General features: G+C 32.3%; 1 non-coding gene across 1 annotated transcript; it reads right to left on the bottom strand.

Annotated features, from left to right (window-relative positions):
* Positions 1 to 2,370: 2,370 nt before the first annotated feature.
* LOC139894898 (small nucleolar RNA R71) lies at positions 2,371 to 2,477 on the bottom strand. Its single transcript, XR_011775376.1, has one exon. It is a non-coding gene; the product is annotated as a small nucleolar RNA R71 (small nucleolar RNA).
* Between the last annotated feature and the right edge of the window lie 2,576 nt (positions 2,478 to 5,053).

Raw genomic sequence — 5,053 nt, 5'->3', positions numbered from 1 at the left:
AAGGGTTGTTATATACAATTAAATATTGACCGAATAGTAATTTTTAGTCAACAATGTACGCTTAAATAAATAATATATTATTAATTTATATAATTTGACATAATTTAACTAAGTATATAAACTTTGTATCACTTTTATTATTTAGTTAATGTATTATATATTTAACTATATAATAAATCTAATTATGTATAAATGTAATAATATTTACAAACTTACTAAAACTATAGTTTAATAATTAAAATCATAATTATTATTAAAAATACAAAATACCGAATTATTTATTATTTTTATGCAAAATTTGTATTTATTAATTAAATAAAAAAAATAAAAAAAAATAAAATAAAATATTATTGACAAATATTCTTGGAAAAGCATTAAATCAATTTGTTTATTTATATAAAAAAAATCCTTAAAATAAATGAAAAAAATAAATAAATAAATAAATTACTTTTTAATTAAAAATTGTAATGGAAAAACTACTTTTATTATTTTATTTTGTGCATTATCCCATGACCTAACATTTAATACTTTTAAATTTTAAAATCCCATTAAGAATTAAATTATTTCTTTTTCTTTTAATTATTTTATTCTTTTTACCTAATTTTTTCAAGTATAAATACCCCTCATTTCTCATTCAAACTCACACCAAAATTTCTCTCATTCTCTCTTTGAAGAATTACTACTAGTAAGTATTCTTTTCTTACTTTTTATTTTTTTTACTTTTTACTTTTTACTTTTTACTTCGGTTATTATTTTTACCGAAACATGTAAATAATGTTATAAATTATATGCAATTAAAAATAAAATAAATAACATGTATACACTATTACTATTACTAGCACCTATAACCTACTACTTATATTGTAACATAAAAACATTTTGGAATATGTATTAGAGATGTATAGATCTTCGAACTTTCTTGACGAATGGTTTCTATGAGATTCTAGGCAGAGGGTTTGGATTTCCGATTTAAAGGGTCCTATGGCTCAAGCCCCTAGATCTAAATTAGCCATTCGAAGGGAAATGGGTGATTGGAAGCTTATCTAATACGGCAAGTATCCTAAAATGGAAAACACTGATAAAAGTAGAAACTCTCTAGTCATAGAAACTTAGTAAAATAAGAAACTTTCTAAAAATGAAAACTTTATAAAAATAGTAACTTACTAGGAATAGAAACTTAGTAAAACAAACACATACTTAAACTTAAACATGGGCAAAACACTTAACTACTCTTAAATGTCAATAGGTTGACTTTCCTGCTCACTCGTTCAACTCTTTATTCCGAGGAATAACTCTCTCTCTACTTACTAAGGTGAATTCATAGCCCCTCTTTATTGCTAGCAAACTTACTTACTTTTACTTGGGGTGAGACACATGCTGTTTTTACTTTTTACACTTTAGACACAAGTACCAAACTGTTAAACTATGCTATACCCGGCTATGTCCGACTAAGTCCCTACAGTGATATTTTTAATTGCTGCGGCATGCTTAATTATTGGGGGTAGGCCTATCGGGAGTAACGTCCCCGATACATTTGACCAAGTCATTGTATTACTTAATAATGAAATTAAACCGACAACGACAGACACAACTTGTCATGGGGCAAAACTTGAACGTTTAGTCTAAATATCACGCATTGGCATAACTTTTTGATCCTGCAGGAGATCAACTTTACAAACTAAATCTTGTGGTCTAAAACAACGACAAACTTTTTGTTAAACCTATGAACTTCACTCAACCTTTTTGGTTGACACTTTAGCATGTTTTGTCTCAGGTGCTGTTTGATTCAAGCTCTTATACTTACTGCTTATGTGATGCTACTTGGACATAGGATCAAGAGATATCGCATTTATTACTTCTGCATGTGAACATTTACGATATTGTTATTCCTGTCATTGTAACGACATTTCATTTTCCGCTGCGTACTCATTAAAGTTAAATTCATCATTTAGTATTGTTCTCGTTTATTATAATATGTTGGTATGTTTTGATAATAGTGACGTTCCTTCCAGACCCTATTGGGAGGACGTTACACGCACTGGCCAAGGTCACGCAATTACTCAACCAGACATTAATGCGCCAGATTATGAAATCAAAGGACAAATTCTACACATGGTGACTAATCAATGCCAATTTAGTGGTGCGCCGAAGGAATATCTAAATGAACATCTTCGTACCATTAATAGGATCTGCACACTATTTAAAATAAGAGAAGTGGAAGATGAACAGATATATCTCATGTTATTTCCCTGGACTTTAAAGGGAGAAGCCAAAGATTGGTTGGAATCATTACCTGAAGGGGCGATTGATACATGGGACGTTTTAGTTGAAAAATTTCTTAAACAATTCTTTCCGGCATCTAAAGCCGTAAGACTTCAAGGAGAAATTGTTACGTTCACACAGAAGCCAAATGAAACTCTATATGAGGCATGGACAAGATTTGAAAAGTTATTGAGAGGATGTCCGCAACATGGTTTAGACACCTGTCAAATAGTACAAATATTCTACCAAGGATGCGACATCACTACAAGAAAAGACATAGATATAGCAGCTGGTGGTTCTATTATGAAGAATACAGAAACTGATGCTTACAAAATTATTGATAACACTGCTTCCCACTCACATGAGTGGCACCAAGAAAAAGATATCGTTAGATCATCTAAAGCAGCTAGAGCCGATTCTAGCCATGACTTAGATTCCATTTCCGCAAAGATAGATGCTGTCGAGAGATGAATGGAAAAGATGACTAAAGATATTCACTCAATACGAATTAGTTGTGAGCAGTGTGGAGGACCACATTTGACAAAAGATTGTCTCAGTATTGAACTAACAATGGAACAAAGAGAGAATGTTTCATATCTAAATCAAAGGCCGGGAAATAATTATCAGAATAATTATCAACCGCCAAGAACGATCTACAATCAAAGCCAGAATTATAACCGAAATGTTCCATACAACAACCAACAAGGTCCTAGTAATCAACAAGTATCCAATAATACTTACAATCAGCAAAGACCTAATTTTCAAAACAAACCACCACAAACCGATGATAAAAAGCCAAATTTAGAAGATATGATGATGAAGCTAGTTGAATCTCAAACACAGTTTTTCACATCTCAGAAATAAACCAATGAATAAAATGCTCAAGCATTTAGAAATCAACAAGCTTCTATTCAAAATTTGGAACAAGAAGTAAGTAACCTAGCAAGGTTAATAGGTGAAAGAAAACCGGGAAGTCTACATAGTGATATAAATGCTAACCCCCGGAATAAAACAGCTAAAGCTATTACCACAAGAAGTGGTATTACACTTAAACCACCTGAAATACCCGTAATTTCTGATGAAGCTATTCCTACTCCACAAGAACCACAACCTGATCAAGATAAGGAAAAAGAACCGGTAGTTGAAAAGGTTAATAAAGATAACACAGTTAAGGCTAAAACTTATGTTAAACCATACCAACCACCACTTCCTTACCCAAGTAAAATGAGAAAAGAGAGACTTGAAGCCGAGCAATCCAAATTATTGGATATGTTTAAACAGATAAATGTAAATCTTCCTTTCATTGATGTAATTTCAGGAATGCCTAGATATGCTAAATTTCTGAAAGATCTAATCACAAATAGAAAGAAAATGGAAGAACTCTCGGTCGTTACTATGAATGCTAATTGTTCTGCAGTGCTGTTGAATAAGATACCAGAAAAATTATCTGATCCATGAAGTTTCACAATTCCATGTTTTCTGGGTAGTCTTAGTTCAATAGAAGCATTGGCAGACTTAGGTGCTAGTATAAATTTGATGCCGTATTCACTATACATTAAACTAGACCTTGGAGAATTGAAACCAACAAGAATAAGCATACAACTAGCCGATCGATCAATAAAAGATCCTCGAGGGATAATGGAAAACATGCTAGTTAAAGTTGGTACTTTAGTATTTCCAGTAGATTTTGTTGTTCTGGACATGGAAGAGGATTCTTAAGTTCCTCTCATATTAGGAAGACCATTCTTAAACACGGCTAAAGCAATGATATACGTGTTTGGTAAGAAACTGACCTTAAGTATAGAGGACGAAAGTGTTACTTTTTCAGTTGATAGAGCAATGCAATAACCGCAATCTGCAGATGATACATGTTATTATATTCAAACTATAGATTCACATGCAGAACTGTTAGAAGAATTTCCAGAATTACAAGGAACAGGAGAATGTTCTTTAGGAGAAGGAACTGAACCAATTGATGAAACTGAAATGTTAGCTACACTTATGGCTAATGGATATGAACCAACAACAAAAGAAATTCAAATGCTAAAAGAAGAAGACAGATATCGATATAAATCATCGATAGAAGAACCACCGACATTAGAGTTAAAGCCACTTCCAAACCATTTGGAATATGCTTATTTACATGGTGAATCTGAATTACCTGTAATAATATCGTCTTCTCTTACTGAAAATGAAAAATCTCAGCTCATTTCTGTGCTAAAAGCTCATAAACCAGCTATTGCATGGAAAATTCATGATATTAAAAGAATAAGTCCTTCGTATTGCACACATAAAATCCTTATGGAAGAAGGTCATAAAACGTATGTGCAACGCCAATGAAGACTAAATCCTAATATGCAAGATGTTGTTAAGAAAGAAATTATTAAACTGCTAGATGCAGGTTTAATTTATCCAATTTCTGATAGTCCATGGGTAAGCCCAGTTCAATGCGTACCTAAGAAGGGTGGCATGACTGTCATCACAAATGAAAAAATGAGCTTATTCCTACTAGGACTGTAACAGGATGGCGTGTTTGTATTGATTATAGAAAATTAAATGACGCCACCAGAAAAGATCACTTTCCCTTACCTTTCATTGTTCAAATGTTGGAAAGATTAGCCGAAAATAGTTACTATTGTTTTCTTGATGGTTTTTACGGATATTTTCAAATTCCAATAGCACCCGAGGACCAAGAGAAAACCACATTCACGTGCCCTTATGGTACTTTTGCTTACAAACGCATGTCATTTGGACTTTGCAATGCCCCTGCAACCTTTCAAAGGTGCATGAT

This window comes from Rutidosis leptorrhynchoides, chromosome 2, assembly GCF_046630445.1.
Source record: "Rutidosis leptorrhynchoides isolate AG116_Rl617_1_P2 chromosome 2, CSIRO_AGI_Rlap_v1, whole genome shotgun sequence".
In the NCBI taxonomy this organism is placed as follows: Eukaryota; Viridiplantae; Streptophyta; class Magnoliopsida; order Asterales; family Asteraceae; genus Rutidosis; species Rutidosis leptorrhynchoides.
The sequence above is the reverse complement of the archived record's forward strand: the minus strand, read 5'-3'. Positions and strand labels throughout refer to the sequence as shown.